Source organism: Pseudopipra pipra, chromosome 1, assembly GCF_036250125.1.
Source record: "Pseudopipra pipra isolate bDixPip1 chromosome 1, bDixPip1.hap1, whole genome shotgun sequence".
Classification (NCBI taxonomy): domain Eukaryota; kingdom Metazoa; phylum Chordata; class Aves; order Passeriformes; family Pipridae; genus Pseudopipra; species Pseudopipra pipra.
The window spans coordinates 68,852,247-68,871,204 of record NC_087549.1 but is presented as its reverse complement, the minus strand read 5'-3'; positions in this window follow the sequence as shown (position 1 = coordinate 68,871,204).

Here is an 18,958-nt window from a genome sequence, read left to right as displayed (position 1 = left end):
ATTTATCTTATAATTCTCTTAAATAGAGTGCTCCTTAGGGAATTTGGCTTGGAGCAGGAATAAAATACTACTAACTCTTATGAAGAGGGGGAACACTTTACTCCTCATTTCTTAATTATCTGTCCTTGGCAGTTATATGCCATTGTAATAAATTCACATACTTGAAAACAGAGGAAATAATAGACCTTTAGAAGGACAGTAAGCTGCACAGCACAACTGTCAGACAATATTAGCCACTGAATGGGATTCACAATACAATTCAATATATTTTAGTCCCCTAGCAGTTAAAAAAAAAAAAATCAAATTCAAATGTTTTTTGCAGATAACCTGAAACAATTATCCTTCTTGGAAAAGATGGAAATTTGAGAAACTGGGAAAAAACAAAAAACAACCTTATTTCAGATGAAGAAGATTATTTGTTACCCTTTGTTTTGTTTCAAACAGAACTAAAATTTTGGAAGACAAAAGACTACTTGTCAACCTAATAGTAAATTAGATATTCAAATTGGAAATGTCAAACTGAAGTTTGACTTTTTCTACATTGCATTTTCCATAATACAAATGTTTAAATGGCTTTAAATTGATTCAGAAAGTATTTCGGCATCACCAAAGACATGTTCATTTATTTTTATAACAAAATAAAAAATGAGAAATTATTTCATCCAGTTCTCCTCTAAAGACCTGTTACATTGTGCAGGTTCTATTATCCGAGCAAATCACGATCCTGAATGTACTTATAATAACTCTCTAAGGTAAGAAAATAATACTTGTACTTACAGAGGGACAGCTCAAAAAAGGGGTCATAGACCAGGGAGATTCATTACTGGGTGGAATTTATATGCTTGAGTTAAGCATTTAACACCTCTGTACGTTAAAAGACAAGAATTACATGCCAAGAAAAGTTATCTACAGTCTCCAATATGCTGAAGAAACAACAAAGGCAGACAATAATTAATGATGAAAATTTGAACAAATTTATCTCTAACACAGTTAAATACCTATCTGTAACTCTCTCAGAATGAGTCTCACCGAAAATTTGATCCCTCCAGCCAGCAGAAGTTCTGAACCAGCAACTACAGTTGCAAGGTGAAAAGAGACAACTGGAGATAGGAAACCTGGATTTCTGTCTTTGTCCCTCTCTGCAGTTTCTTACAGCTGATGTAAAATGGATAAATAGTTCAGGAAGCTGGGACTGCCACTAGAAACTCTCTTCCTTCCCTGTGTTTACCTTCTGAGGTGAAGTTTGATCTGAATGAAGATATGGGGCTTCCAAACCTGAGCTGGCCAATTCACATAAGGCTGCTGGACACCTATGTGGAATTGCCTGCCCCACTCTTCTAGCTCGTGCTTCTCTGCTATGCCAGCATTAAAAAACAAAACAAAACAAAACAAGTTTAAGAAATATTTGTGATCAATAGTTATTATACATGACAATTACAATTGTTCAAGTGGCACCATATCCTAAACTCCAGATGTTAAACTGAAAGATCATTAGATGCAGGCCTATACTCTGATGAAAACTGATTAGGAAGAATGGTCTTTTCCCTAAAATCTGGAAAATTGTCATTCTTCAGCGAGTTAAATGATCCGTGAGAGCAGTATCTTGAAACAAATTGTTAAAAAGCTAATGGACTAACCTCGATACCAATCACTAAATGTTTGGGAATCTGGTCCTGAAGATAAGGATTCTGAAGATCTTGCATGAGGAAGGACGCATAAGAACTTATCCAGCCACACTTGATCAGTTCAACAGTGCCACGTGCTTCATCGCCAGAAGTCCAGTGGCAAATTCTTAAGGGTATGAATGTTTCAATGTCTTTTTATTACTCATGAAAGGGAGTCTTTTCCTGCCTTGACTCCTAAGAATGCATTTTATCATGCAAGCTACAGAGATAACATCTTCTCTTCAAGACACTCAGGATGTTTTTTGATCTCTTCCCCAACTCTTCAGTTGCATCCTGTGCAGTGACTAAAATGTTTCTTTTTCAATACTGTCACTGACTGTTGCTGTTCACCGAGTGGAATGTCTGAGCAGTAACTGAATGACTGGTAAGGCTGTAATCCAACCATACTCTTGATCCTGATAGTTTTAACAATTCTTAACTTGTTGCTTTTCTTGCAAAATACATTTTGGAGGACCTTTAAGGATAAAAAGGAGTTATAACTGGTTTTACCCTTTTCATTCACAGATTCACTCCTGTGACTTTTAAATCTGATAGGGAAGCACAACTACTGCTTCAAATACACAGGGCAGAAGGTGTTGCTTACATTAATAATAATGGTTAACTAGTACATGAAACCCATTATACATAATTATTTTGCAGCCTATTTATCACGAGAACAAGACTGATGGAACAGATGTGATTATAAAGGATGAGTTCACATTTTCAATAGGTTCCAATTATTAATTTACCAGTCAATCCACTTGTGCTGCTTTTTGGCATGTTGACAAGCAACTGAAATTAGAGAATCAAATTTGCGAAGGGACGATCAAAGAGAATGGGGCACAGAGAAAGAGACGGTGGTGAAATACAAAGGCAGTAACACATTCCTGTCAAAACTCGAGAATTAATGAGTGTGAGCCTCCAAAGCTGACTGTAGTATAAACATACAAAAATGACTTATAATAAGGTGATTAAAAACTAAATCAAGCAGATTTTTAAGTAGAAAGGTTATGTATGGCTGCCTCATATTGCCCTTGAGGATCTGTAAAACAACTAGCCACAGGATTTTCAGTTTTGAGAATGACATACAATTCTCTATGACTGCCAAAAAAAGCTGAGAATGGCTCTGAATATGTTAATAACAACCACCAACAGGCCTGCTATTAGTCTGTCCATTATAACAGGTGGCTGTAGTTAGCAAGGGATATTAACACAGTTTTTTTCCTGTACTTTACCATATGGTTCCCATTAATTTAATACACACAAAAAAGGGAAGATATTTGTCAGCAAACAAATCTTCCTCCTTAAGCACCTCGTTCAAACCCCAGGTACCCGTGAGATAATTTTGCTGAATAAAACATTATGGCCCACATGTTTTTCCACGTAATAATCCATAATGGATATTCTAACGAATCTATGGCAGCCTCCTCAGGTTGACACAGCGATGCATGCCGTTAATGAGAAAGAACTTCACAGTGCAGTAGATGGCAGTAATAGTTACACAATATCAAATCCGAGAGTACATAACAGAGCTGCAGCTGATCTTTGACAGTTCACAGGACACAAAACCAGTAGTATGAAATTCTCTCCTCTGTTGCTAACCTGCACAGAGAGATCTGATTCCATGCTGTTGTATTGTGTCCAAACAAAACCATTCGAGCTAAAGGAGAAGCTCTCTGATTTTGCAATATCAAACGCACCTGTAAAGGTCTGCCTGGAAAAGAACAATTGAGGGAAAAGAAGATGAAAGTGCTATAAAATTACAAATAGCGTAAGGAAGATGAAGAGAAGTTAAGCATTAATCACTGTCCTCACAATGCAGAAAGAAGGGGATGTCACATGAACTGATGAAGAAACAGGTTAAAAATGAAGTATTTTTTCCTACTCTTCTTAAGTGTTTCGTGGAAACTCATTGTCAAAAAGTATTGTGGACTCCAAACATTTAGATGAGTTTAAATAGCAGTAAAGAAATTTCAGGAAAGAAGAAACCAATGAGTTTTCTTATAAACAAGTATATTTTTAAAGTGCATACTACTGGCAATAGGAAATCAGAGGAATTATCACTGATTTTCCTCTCTTTTCCTGACCACTCAGGTAGGGTTTTTTTGGCTAAACTGTTTCATTCTTAGTGGTGTTTCCTGCACTCTAGAGCTGTGCAAATAAATATACATATAAGTCAGTTTTTTTGCAGTATGCATCAGTCTGCTCTCTTGCACATTTGAAGTTTTTGTAATGACTTCCTTATAAGAAGGTTGTGGTTTTGTTGGCAATATTGTTAAAGAAATATGTAAATTAAACTCCTTTTGGATTAGCTCCATCAGGACCAATTAAACATAAGCTTCAGATATTGCATTAGAAAAAGACTCTTTTAGGAGGGAATACACAGGGTGAATACACTGGAATTTGGATTGGGTTTAGATTGTTCATAACCATAAATAGTGCTATAGAAATCACTGCCATCATCAATTTTCAAGTTTGAGAGACTTGCTGCAGTCGAGTTAACTACACTCTGACTTTGGCACACTTAGGTTTTTCCAATAAATATATAAAGTCTGAACTTATTTGTTAAAAATTTTTGTCTTATATACATGTAATACGAATAAAAATCACTACCATGTCAACGAGAGCTTGTGTAAGCGCCTTTGAAGGATTTTATCTTTGCTGAGGTGTCTGTCTAGCCTGCATCTAGTATTATTTCCTATAGAAATCTACCTGGATGAAAACAAATGCTGAACTGGTTTGCAAGTATTTGTTCCAAGGCCAAATTGCTTTACCTGTGTATTTCAAAAGATTTATGTAAAGAGGTGAGTGTCACGGGTGACAGTGGGTCTGTCAGCACCTTGGCACATACTGACGAAGCAATAGATGTTGACCAGATCAAAATATACCCCTGAGATGGACTGAAAGAGAGGACTGAAAATGGAGGCCCTGATCCTGACAACATACTGATGCATCCTGAAGAAGCTGTCCTGTGGGAACAGAGAATACTGTCTCATGAGAACAGGAGCACTGTCTCATGAGAACAAGGACCTGTTTTGAATGAGAGTAGTTGGGAAGAACATCAACATGAGAGAAAAATAAGAGCAGGTGCTCGGGACTGTTGTGGGAAAGAACTGGGCTGTTTTGAGAAAGAGCAAAGTTGTTGTGAGAAAGTAGAGTTTAGAAAATGCACCTATTAGCTGTAAGAATTCTGGTGTGAAAGTTTGAACTGTCCTATCCGTGTGCATTACGTGTGTTCAAAAACTGTACTTAAGGGGCTGCGCAGCAGCCCCGGCTGTCCCTGCTTTTTTCTTGGAATAAACTTTGCTGGAACCTTTTTTCGTGTCGCTTTGGCCGTTCCGACACTTTCAGCGACAGGTGAGCCTCTTTATTAAAAGCCTAACTATCTCAAAAGCAGCCATAGGTCATGGAATCCACCTATCTGTTGTGAAACTAAACAGACTAAGGTTATAAAATCAAAGAGAATTTTGATGTTCTAGACATGAATAAAAAAGACATGAATATGAAAAGAAGGAAAGAAAAGAAATTCAAATTAAGAAGAGAATGCCTCAACAAAGTCAACAGAATATTTGCTGGATAGAAATTATCTCTTTTAGTGGGAAAACCAATCCCATTGCCTCCAAAATTTGAATTATTTTATATTATGAACATGTTGAATATTAGCAAAGTAAAGTTTTTAACACTTGCATTTTTCACTTCAGTATCTTTCCTACTCTTAGAGAAGAAGAGTTAGAACAATCCTTTGGTTGGGGATCAGTGCCTGTCACAGTTTGCTGTTTGTGTTGACAGAATAACAAAACAGGCCTAATGCCAATTGTTGTCAAAGATTTAGTGTGCCAATAAATATGAGATTATAAATGGTCACTTGAAATTGATCATAATTCATTAAAGGTTGATCATGATTTTGAACTCCAGTAATGAGTTTCAGTTGATGCCAAGTATGGTGGCTGTACTTTCACATGCCATTATTTTGAATGTCTTGAGAACATTCATCAGAATGACAGCTGTTTCTCTGTTAATATATAGAATAACAGATGAGAGTAAAATAATTCTCTTGAAGGGTTGTGATGACATCATACTCCCAAAAAATACCCAGAGCTCATATGATTTATTATATTAAGAGTATCCAAATGGAGTTATTTTCATGTTGTACTTAAGCCCATTCATTTATTTAAATTATGTATGGAGCTGTGACTTTGAGATTTTCTTAACATGTAACTAATTATGGATATGAGCAAATTCAGGGAGGGATGGGGTGGATTTTTGTAAAGACTCCAGCATTATTTGTGGGCATTGACAGTAGCAGTACATTATGTGACTGGATGAGAAGTACAATAGTATTTTTTGTCACAGTATTGCCTGATAATGTACAACTTGAATCACTTCCCTCTCTGTAATGCATTCGTCTAATGTGATTCTGTTGGAGTTTATAACATATTTGCCATGCAATCTGCTGTCTATTTTCTCCTGACCTTAATGAATAAGACAATGATTTATGTGCTGAAGACCTGTTTGTAGAATGGCTTCATTCTCATAACTCCTATGGTATTTAGTGGGAAAGTCCTTATGAAACAAATACAGCTGTTTCCTTCATCTTCTCACCCATTTTCTCAAATCCTGCACTTTCCAGTAGCAGAAAAGAGTTGTCTTTACACTACTAATTTAATCCCTGAATTCTTCCAGTGTGTTTTTTCGTGTTCTTCACACACAGAAATTAATTTCCTTTAAGAGAATAAACTCAACGAGAAAATTAAGTTGTTGAGCTTTAAGGTCTTAAAGAACAGACAGGTTTTCTGTTACCTCATAAAAGTGAGGTCAAATTCCTCCCCTCCTAATTTGAAAAATTTTCCAGTGCAGGTTCAAGGTGATATTATAGACCATCTGAAGATCACAGAGTTCTGTAGATCTTACATCCTGTTTCAGTAAAGCATATTTACCTAAATGAGACTGAGAAAACTGAAAAACTTCATGTTTGTGCCCCCCACTGTTAGAATAATTTAAAAATGTTCCCAGAACCAGTTGTGTATTAAGTCTAGAGGTCCATTCCCAAAAAGATATTGAGATACTTCACAGCCAAAAGTTCCACCCAGTTCTCCTAGTGAAACCATTGCACCTTGAGTATCCTTTACCACATATGTTACCCATGGGTTTGTTTTCCATTGAGTTCGGGAGAAAATGCATTTGTGGGTTTGGGCCTAGTCTCATTTTCAGAAAGAGACTTGGAGATGTGAGAGCTTGCTGGCTTAATGAGCAGGCTAGGTTTCAAATATGTTCAGATAGCTATTTACATATCTATAGAGACATTCCCTCTGTAATGCCTAAAGGTGTTATGGAGGGTATATGCCTATCTCATTACTGCATTTTTGGAAATTCTTCTTTATCTGTAACCAGCTAGACTTTGTACTTAAATTAACCCTTGATCAGCTCTTGAAGAAGTTGTGAAAAATCACCAGAGTAATCTCTGAAAAATCTGTATCAAATAAAGCTTGACGAAACAGGCACCACAAAGCCCAGTCTCAAGACCTGTAACTATAACTCACCTCAGTAATTATCTTTACTTCTTTACAGCATGATGAATCTACCAAAAAATGTCACAATTAGATAAAGGGATTTATCTTAGATTTACAAAGAAATACAATTACAGTAAAAAAATTACAGGACTAGAAAAACACTAAAATTCTGAATTCGCTTACAGAACATGAGTTAGAAACACATGTGAGAACCTATGTTGTACACCATGTATCAGAACAAGCTTAAATAATATGATGCTAAAGTTCTTTGAAAGCCAAATATATTTGTCTTCAATCGAATAATAATCCTTTTCTAATGAATTAATTGTTTTATATTAAAAGAAAATATTCATACATAATCAAGAAAGAAAATTGTGAAAAAGCATTAAAATGTCATTATGAATCTGAAAGTATATTTACATTCATTTCTACTAATAGACATAAAAATTATGTTTTAATTTATTACTTCACAAATAAAGAAAATTAACCCATCAATATATTCAATTAAGATATCATTCTTTGTTCTACAAGGAATAAATATTAGACTAATGCTCATTTAAAAGGCATAAAATGACTGAACTAGATTTTTCTCTCTTTTACCATCTTGCAAAAGCAATCTTAGTTCTCCCTGATATTTGTAATTTTTCTTCACACTATCAAACAAACCAAGTAAAAAGTGCAAAATTCACAGAAAAGCTAAAACCGAATAAAAAGCTAATAAAATGCAATTCCAATCAGATAAAAAATGCTCCACTCTGGGAGTTAAATAGTGCCAGCCCATCTAATTAAATCAAGGTACAACTTGTCTCTTTTGAAGTTTTGTCACCCACTTCGGTACAACCAGGATTTCATGAGCTCTCTATAAACAGAAATTTATGCCCTCTTTTTGGAAACATCAGAAAGAAAAATCTCTGTAAGTCTGAAAAAGCAGTCTCTTTAGGCTGCCAGTCAAAAATAGTTAAATTTAACACCTGACCAGAAGGATCTGTCACCCCATTTCAACCCACCTTATTGTAACTAATCTTGTCCTGTTTCTGTGATAAGCTTTAAAAAACTCCAAATTTAATTTAATCAAGTTATATCATAACATCGAGATATCAGGTGATATTGTAATCTAAGACATGGCTGTTCTGTCATCGAAATGCAATACAACACATCATGTAAAATACTTTTTTATTTCAAAGGAGAAGGGTAGTTAGGACAAAGCATTGGCTGATCTATAAGAAGCTAAGAGAGACACCTCATCATAGATATTAAAAGGAAAAAAAAAAGGAAATAAAAAAGAGGATGATATATCACTCTTCTGCAGGATGAGTTGGGATCACCCATGAAGATTTTCTGGCAGCCAAGTCTTCACTCTACATGATAATAGCTCTCTTGCTAGTCAGGAGGTGAAGAAGGAGGCTGCTCTGGCCCCTTTGCCTCTGGGATGACAAACCCTTGTGTTGAGCAGCTCCCAAGAGCTGAAAAGTGACACACCTTACAAACAAAGGAGGATTTTAGCTATGTGGGTCTCTAGTAATAACTCTGATCTCTGTTGTACTTCTCTGCTACACCGCCTTCCCACAATTTTATCAGATCAACTATGTCATCTGTCACTTGCTCTTGTTATAGTCCAAGGGCTTACGTTTAATCACTGACTGGGCCTGGAGTTTCCTCTGTGGAATGAAGGCACTCTATCCAAAGAGACATCACTCCCTTCTTCCCACGCTCATGGGTCCCACTGCTCCTCTCTCTCCTGCATCCTAAGCCAGCCTGTGCACAGTTACATAGTCAGAGGCTTCTCTCGTATTCACATTCATAAAGGAGGAGAGGAATGTTTCATATCTGCTGCTGAGTTTGGTACTTACAGGCATTTGACTGTTTAACTGAAAAATTTTAATCCTTTCGATCCTGTCCTTTGTAACAGGCCCAAGAGGAGGCACATTTTTCTGATTACAGAGGGCAATCACTAGAGGTGAAATCCCTGGCCTTGTTGAAATCAATGGAAAATTTCCATCAACTGACTCGTTGATCTTCTTAATCCTCCTTTAATCCTCTGTAGGACCAGATCAAATGTAATCCTTTGAATTGTACTCAGAAAAGAAGGGGGAGTTAGTGCAAATATTGGAATGTTGTGTAATGCATTCCCTCTCACTCCTTCCACCTGGCAGATGAACAGCCATCTTCTTAGTGTTTTGTAGATGCAGCTTTTGACTTCTCTTTATGTGTTGCTTTCTTCAAAGTGCATTGCAATATTCTAAATTCCAAGTCAAAAAGATCTTTTTGTTCATTGTCAAATTATCTTGAAAAGGTAAAAACTTGCATTATTTTATGACAAAAATAAATTTCAACAAAGCAAAGAACAGCTTTCTTTGCCACTTTAGGCTCCAGCTTTATGTTAAGCATACTGAAAATTATATTCTCTGGCTTTGAGGACAAAGAAATCACTAAAAAATGGGAAAAATACCTTTCTTTACATATTTCCCCAGCGTCACTAGCTTCACTTCTCTCTTGTTTGTGAGTTAATCACCCTCCAGGTAACCACAGTCCAAACTTCTGTTGGTCACTGAGGAAAAAACTCATCTTGAGGAGATATGAATTCAAAACTTAGTGTCACCTGACCATCTATGTTGCTACAACCCAAGGCACATGTCTGTGCCTCCTGCAACTGCTCATAAAATTAAGAAGCAAGGGAAGAACAAGGTTTGCAAGAAACTTGCTACCAACTGAAACACAACACAAATTTACTTTGAATTGTATAGATGCTACTTTGAATTGTATAGATGCACACAATTTGATGTAACAGTGTTTCTGTAGTTTGGCTAAACATGCACACAGCAGGCTGATAATGCTATGAGAAATTAAATGCACCTTTTTCATCCATCCTGCAATATCTTGTACACTTCTGAGTTATAGTTTTACAATTTTACATTTAAATCATAGTACAAGAACTGTGATTTGTGGCATTACCTCAGCATAAGTGACACCATAGTTTAATGCTATGGGTTGATCCTCAAAATCTTTTAATTTTAGGGCTTTTTCTTTTGTATTTTTTTATATTTTTAGATAATTCATATTTAAATAATAAATATCATTAGTCTCTTCCCACAGTCTCTAAACCTTAAGCTATACTGCCTAAGCAATAATGATTTTCTAAAAAGGAAAGAGTACAGCTAGTAAGGGTATTGTTTTCAATAGCTTTTCCCCCATCCTACCAGTGCAGAAAGTCATTAAAAAATGTACTTGTGCCCTTACTTCATATTTATTCCAGTCGTATTATAAATATTTAATTTGTTAGCTAGTGTTTTCTTGTGCCAATATTTGGGGTTGGAGCATTATTTAGAAAATCACCTCTCATTATATCTGGACTGTGGTTGGCTCTGCAGTTTTAAACAACTGAGATTAGAAGTAGAATTCACCAAGAGCTAAGGTGAAAAGTCATGTGGTATCCTCCTGGACCTCACTGTTCAAACTTTAATCAACTCTCAGAGAAATAAATAATAAGGCAAGACTTGGCTGAAATTTGAATTTGACAAGGGAGATTTGAATGACAAGGTGCTGCAACTTGAATGCCACGGGGTTAGCAAAATGTCAGATTCCACCCAGGTATCACTCCATCAAACAGCCATCTGTCCTTTCCAGTTCAAGCTTTTCAAGTTAAAATAGATCTGAACTGAAATATCACAAAGGTTAAGGCTAACCAAATTGCAGTTACTTTATTCCAGGCAAAAATATTAAATGCTTGATTTCCCACTGTATGATTATGTTGACTCTGGCAATAAAGACAAGGGCACCTATTTCAGAAGAGTTTGATTCACCTGACTTTTGTTAGCACTCCTGAATCACATTGGTACATCTCACTAATTTGCATTTCTAGCTTTTTTTTACCTTTGAAATAACTTCTTTCAGTATTTCAGAACAACCAGGGATATATGTAAATCAGTTTTGGTTTTTGTAGAATAATTAGTTTCTGGACATAAAACATCACCAATTTTTCAGAAGCAAGGAAATAGAGTGTAAATTTATCAATACTAATTGAATATCTAGATAGTTTTTTCTTCTGTCCCATTTCAAAATCTGCTCAGAGCAAAGTAGGAGTTCCAAGTTTTTTTCCTTTTCCTTAGACCTCTTTAAAGGACCATTTTGCATTTCAAAAAAAGTGAACAAAATAAAACACTGAGGGAAGCTTTATCTCTTTAAAGAATTGGCTTACAAAGAGCCACCCCTGGCTTTCACCTCACCTCACTGGGATTAGCTTTCAGGCTGTGTGGAAAAGTGAATGCTTTGCCATTTTTATACTGACTTTAGACTTTTTGTGTTTGAGCAGTGTGCATGCAACGTAGAGGAGACCCAAGACTTTGCCTTACAAAATACTCTTCTGAGCTACATCTCATTCCTTTCATGTGCAAGTAACCAATAAAAATCAGTGGAGTTATGTTGCTCTAAAACTGACATAAGGATGAAGAAATCTGACCCTCTGAGTTGTGATCACAGTGTAATAGAAACAGACAGCTCGATTTTTATTTGGGCCTTCTCTTCACTGAAGGCACCTGCAAGCACTTTTCAAAACTTTTCAGACTTCTAAAGTGAGACTGTATTGTGCATATCTACAAGTAGCAGTCACATAATTTTAAAAATAAAATAGTTCCTACACTTTGGGATTAGCAAATTTTAGAGATGCTGATTTAAAATGGAACTCATTTTTTTTTTTTCTGTTGCTCATACTCTGTCTCTTATCAGCAGACGTTGGTGGGGATTTGGAAACTCATTTCTAGGGCCACAGGAGATGAGAGTGAAGAGGACGTGAACAGAACATGCTTGCTCAGTTTGAAATAATGCAGTTTTATGATGGAGTACTGCCTCTAGGCTCTGGATGCATGTAAAGATATTGCTTTGGGTTCAATTGCAAAATTTGAGCTTGACTGCAAAGTATTGAAGTTACACCCAAAGAGGTGGAGCCTGAGAACTCTTTTTCAATGGCCAGGTTCAGATGCTTACATTGCCTACATCCTAGAGGTAGACTAAGACATGTACTACCCAATCTCCTCTGTGCCCTGGTATCTGCAGAAGGGAAGACTGGATGAAGAAGGGAGCTGCACTATGCACTCATGTGAAACCATACCCAGAGTAAAAGTGACCAGGATTTTGGGGTATGCTCAGAAGTGCCCCCCTCCCCATGCCAAACTAAATATTGTTGAGCAGAATTAGATCTTCTCTTTCTAATTATAAACAACTACTAGCCACAGATGTATTTTAACCACACTAATCTGAAGAAAACTTGGATAGTCATTGGGTAAACTGTTGTACTGTCAAAGTATAGCACAACTCCTTATGGAGTACTTTCTTGGGCAATGATTTTGAATTTCTATTCCTGTTTCTATTAAACACCCAAGACAAGTACATGATAAGAGTGATGCTGCTGGAGTTACAGTGCTCCTGGCACATTGACTGACTCGCTTGACAAGTGCTCATCACTTTTTATGGTTCAAGGTAACATGAAGAAAGTGTAGAAAGTGAATGCAGGAAGAGTTTTATAGAAGTCTTACCTTTTGCTAGGGTGTGACTCCAAATCTAAGCTTTCTGTTAATGCCTTTACATTTGGAAGTGATCAGCTTCTACAAATTCCAGTTTACTTGTGTTTTCTCTATTATTTTTAACTCTGTCACTGAAAAATAAGTTGAAAGGCAAAAAAGGCTTAGTAAAGAAAATTATTTTGCTCCTGTATTTAAGCTGAAATAATACTATAGAACACAGCAACCTGATTTACTAAGTGAATTATTATATATTAGAACAACAGTATTATGATGTAGAAACTACCCAAACTCCATAGGGTGTTCATGATAGTAGAACATGGAGAAGCCCCCAACTTACTAATCTTTGTGAAGTCTCTCTCTCCTCCCCTTTTTCCTTCCTTTGGAAAAATTCTGTGGCTCACCTGAAACATTCAAGGGGAAAGTTGTTGTCAAGAAGAAAGATTAGCCCCTCTTCTCTGCAAGGACAACCACATGTGGCAACTTTTACTGTAAGCACCTCAGCCTAGCTCCATGATCTCTCTTAGGAGGCCAGTGAATCATACCCTTACTTCAAACCTCTAAGAAGCCCAACATGAGCTCCTTAATCTTCATTTAGAGCTGTTCCTCAGGATCATTAAACATCTTCAGGACCACTACCACTTGAGGTGTACGCATGATTTAAGCATTTCTACATTCATCCTTATAATCCTGAAGTCATGCAACTTGTTCAGTCCAAACTAATATTATTACATATTTGTATAGTCAAATAACTTCACTCTGATTTATGGTTTTCCAAAGAAAAGTGCTCATTGTTTCAAACATGACAGATGGTTAAAAATAGACAAATAATTTAAACAAGCAGATTAGCTTTTTGGGTGTTAAATCCCTGTAATATGGAGATAACCATTCCAAGCACAGTTCAGAAATGTCAGATAAGTTCTTGCTGGTGATATAAAAAGGGACTGTAGGCACTAGTTTTATCACTTGTGGATTTCCTGGATACATTTTTTCACTGGTTAACCAGGGCAGTAGCCAAACATGTTAGAAAATAATGCAGCCTCACAGAAGCCATGTAAGATGATATCTGGCAATTTATATAAGGCAGTAATAGTGATCAGATTAATTAAAAACATTTTAACCTCTGAGGCACTAACGTATTTCCAGTGGAATTACTCTGTAGTAGTACATGTCTCACAGAAGTACAAATGAGATGAGAGGCTTTCTATGAAGCATGAAATAACTAATCTAGCTGTTGACATTCTTGAGCCGGTTTCAGGCTGAAGAAATATGTGTCTGATCAGACAGAGAGGCAGAGAGTATGGGATTCTCTAATTCTCATCCCTGAGTCAGTGTTACCCTTCTTGCAGAAAGGGCACGAGAACCAAGTCTTTTAATCAGAGAAGGTTTCCTTACTATCTTGCACTGCCCAGTGATCCCAGGACACAAACATCTTGGAACATCTTCCATTTCACCAGGGATAGATCAGACAACGGTCTCATACTTTCTCTTCATTCTGCCACAAAGGCGTAAGGTAACTACATTTTAGCCTTTGAGGGAGACTTGAGCAATCATTTTTTTCCTTTTGGCAACTTGTTAATTTTCATAGCGAGAAACTCGTAGGAAACCTGTAGGAATTGAAGCTTTATCTACTGTTCCATCAGAAATTTATGTTAGATGAATAGATATTCATTATGGCTTAAACAGAATAGTTTTGAACAGCTAATTTTCTTTATATTTTCCCCTGTCCTAAATATCTATGTTATATCTGAATGAAAGTCCAGTTTAAAATTTCAGGAACCTGTAGCATTCACGTTGCTTAAGTGAGATTTGCCCTCCTACCATTTTTCAGAGCAGGAAAATATCAATTAACACCACATCTTTATCCGTCCTTCAGAGGTCACTGTGCACTGTGTACACTAAAAAAATTTGCATGTTAAATTATAGTATGATTAAATAGGTTCTGATTTATTTGGATTTAGGGCACGTAGTGTTGTCCATGCAATTCCTCCTTAGATTGTAAAGATTATTACTCAAAACATTACAGCTGAAGCAACCCTAACTACCAGTGGGGTTTTTTTTGACATGTGTTGGTAGTTTTGTAACTCTTATTTTTCAACCATGGAACTTTATGAGGTCTAAAAAAATAAATCTCTAGGCCAATTTAAAAATACATATAAACTAAAAACAATGTAATTTTTTTTGCTTCAGATTAATTCTGAATATAATTCTGCACAATACAAATCTTTCTGAAATATTGTTACATTGATGTGTTATCATAGATATCAGGCTGCTAGGCAGCTTAAAAAATTGTAAGTACATAGGAAAACATATTCAAAATAAAAACTAGGCAGCATTAGAGCACACTGGTAGTCCTTTTCTTCTCTATAGTATATTAGAGAACAACCAACAATGGTTGAGCAAGGACTAAAAAAAACAATAAAATAAAAAAAAAATCAATTTTATCATGAAAAGATCATCCCTGTTTTCTGGGACTGAAATGTTGCTGAGCAGTACCATCCCTTATTAGCATTTCATATGGGGTAGAATTGCTCCAATATTTCTCCAGAAGCAAACACAACTGCTAAAAAATATTAGTAATTGAATTTCTCAGCAGAAAAACCACCCATCCTAAATATTTGTACTGTTATCTTGCCATTCTCAGTCTGTAGTGGGTTTACCTTGGCTTGGGGAGGATTGGAGAGACAGCAAGCACTGTGCAAGCACTGCACAACAGTAGCCAAAACACTGGTGTATTATTAACACCATTCTAGTTCTAAATACAAAGCACAGCACTATGAGGGCTGCTGTGGGAAAAGTTAACTCCATCCTAGCCAGACCTAATGTGCAGTCCCCCCCAAAAAAATGTGGTCAATGGGTTAGGAATGCTTTTTATTCTGTTACAGAAAAATTAGTTTACTAGCACAGGCAATTGCTGCCTACTAATTAAAAATAACAGGAGAGAGGCAGATCCATTAGTGGCATCAGAAAATAGCTGGAGAGCTACAAGTACCTGTCCTAAGACATAATGGAGTACAGCAACTTGCCTTTTGGGTCAGTCGTAACCACTGTCTCCCCCTTCAATCAACACCACCATGAAATATACACAGGTAACTTGTTATGTGACTTAGAGGTCCAGGAAAACTGAAGGAGAGAGACTTGTATTTTTTCCTTATTAAAGAATTCAGAGTTGTAATATGGCAGACTTTATTTTTTTCCCCTCCAACTCACCCATCTCATTTCTGAGATCACTAGATTACACTGAGGAACAAGCAATCATTCCCATAGGCTACTACTCTGCAGTTCATGTCAAGAATTTTTTCAGAAAGTGCAAGGATAGAAATGACCAGCTGGGAAGGGGAGGATGCTTGATGAAGGAGTGCTCAGCCTTTTTTTCAGGATATCCCATTTCAGTTTGGAGCTCTGGAACTCTAAATTCTGATCTGCATTCATCTATTTTTTTTTTTATTTGTGTGTAGGAGGTGTTTTTGGTTGGGGTTTATGTTTGTTTTTTGGGGTTGGGTTTTTTGTTTGGGTTTTCTGGGGGGAGGTGGTGTGTTTTGATTTTTTTTTTTAATTTGTGACATCTCTACCTGTCCAGAAGGACTGTTATCTTCACTAGTCAAAGTTACATTATTCATTCAGAGATCTGATCTTCAAACAAAGCTCTGTGACTAAATCCTTTCATAGTTTTCCTATCTCTTCCTTGTTAAAGACACATCAAATACTAACTCTGTAGCAAACGTTATGCAAAGTGAAGCAATTTCATTCTCAGCTACCTTAAGTGATTATCTTCCATTTTCTGTTGCGGTTCCCGCTGATCTGTTCTTTTTTTAACAAATGATCTGGTATGTTAAATATCTACATAATATCTCTCTCTCCTGACAAGTGTTTTGTTTCTAAGTACTTTGGACCAATATCAGTGTTTGCAAAGTCACTAGAACAGTAGCCTTCCATTTGAAAGGGACTTCATGGCACAATATGTGGACTTAAGGTTAATTATCTCATTTCCAAAGAAATCCTCAGCCTGTCAGTGCTACCAGCCCTAATTTTTGTCTTCCCACCCCTTCATCTCACTATGCTTAGTTAATCTTATCACCTCTTTCTGAGTAAGATGGTAGATACATTTTGTCATCTTGTTTCATGTTCTCCCCTTGAAATGTGGCTTTATTTTCCTAGTGTCAAAGAACATAAACCTTCTGTGCCCCTTCCTATCACATAAAAATAAGAAGTATGTGCATATCATTTACAGAAGTAAACATAGAACTTTGACACATAGATAGGCCCTCAAGTCAGCGACACCAACCAAATCAAACATTCACACTGCTCTCTCAAAGACTCATGAAAATCAGTGAGATTTCAAGCCCTTATTCTGCAAGGCCGTATAGCCATACAAACCAGTGCTCAGAAGCCTGGCATGAAAAGCAACCACAAATGACATATAAAATGTACTTTTGTGTACGCATCACACTCACTTCCATCACCACAGTATCAAGATAGACCAGATTCCTTTTCAGAGCAGTGATCTAGCAAGGTCTAAAACAGACCTTAAATTCATAGAGGTTAAATTAAAAGAGGCCTAAGGATTCCATAAGTGACTATCACTTCTGGTTTGGTCCTTTGATTTTATTGTTATCTAATATTACCAAAAAAAGAGTAACAAAAGAGTTACAATCTCAGAGAGTGTAAAATACATTCAATTCTCTGAATACAGCACAACAACAATGTCAAAGCACATACAACTGTTAGAACATCATTTTTGCCCTAATTATAATGCAAACTCACCTCCTCACCCCACCCCCCAAAAAAAAGAAAAAAAAATAGTGGCTTTCCCACTCTTTTCCTTTGAAATGAACTGGTCTCTTAGACTTTTCTTTCTTAAAAGGGTTTCCTCACATCTTCTTTGAAAAGAGCTGAAAAAATGATTGCAGAGATCTTTCCCATAGACAATGACTATGAACTTTAAATTCTCTGTTTAAGCAAACAGTATACAAAGGGAGACTGTTCATTCTGAATGGACAATAACAATTTAAGTTATTCTTATAATTCAGTTATAACTCATACTTCAAGATGAATCCATGGTAGTAACACAGGACTAGGAATTAGAACACTTGTTTTCCCTTTGTACTATGTCACATAATCCCCTCTAAACCATTCATAAATAACAAGAATAGTTTCTGAAATATAAAAATATTCAATCTAAAAGTTGAGCATTCAGATTGGACTAGCATAACATGTATTTTACCTGACTTTTTTTTTTTTTATTTTCCATGTTTCTGTGCAAACACAGTTCTCTCTTAGCCCATGGGAAGAGATAAGAAGTCATTTCAAGATATGTGTACTATAGAGATCTTCAGTATCACTTGTATGATCAGTTTTCTATTTACTGTGATCTCTTTCATTTCCTTCAAGATAGGAAATACCACTGCTGAAAAGTAGTATCATGAGGTTCTTCAGGGGGAGCTTTCTGTAATTTGCAAAATATTCTATGTACTTTGCATTGTATGGAGATTCACAAAAAATAAGTCAAAGCCAGTAAAAGCATCTTGCACTGAAGCAAACTTTTTCACTAATTTTATGCTCCATGGGGGAACCTAAATGCCATTTTGACCTTTGTAGTAACAACAATATTTTCAGTCTTAGATGTTTATTACGTACACACACATAAGAACCCGGAGAAACCATAGAAAGGTAATTTCTATGTTTTTGTGGTCAACGCTTACAGTGTGATGCACGAGATGACACAAACTCCATTTGACTCTGGTTTGTTGTTACTAGGGCACACTTCACCATAGGAACAAACACTGTTGTCACAGGATTCATGTCCAGAATACAGGACCAAGTTTATAGGTCCTGTTCTCACACCTGGCTTTATCCAATTACTCTTGATTTGCTCCTCATATATTCCTTCCATCTTTCCTACACTCAATAAAGTCTTCTCTTCCTGCCACCATCTCAAAATGTTCCATACTTACTAGTTTTTAGGTTTGAGAGGGGTTTTTTCTTTTTTTTTTTTTCTCTCCAGGTTAACTTGTTTGTCATTGAAAATTGGTGAACTCTTTTGACTGTCTTACTTTCAAAGACAGCCTCATAAGAATATCTTGCAATGAGCATTTCAAGAATATCTTGCAATGAACATTTCAAACAAAATGGCTAACTTCGGATAAAATTATCAGTAATTGAAAATGGAGCCTTTCAATGGGAATCAAGAGGCAGTCTCAGAAGACCATTTTTGCCTAAAAACTTGGAGCTTAAATAAACTGCTATTTCTTTCTTCAGTTTCTTGTTTCCC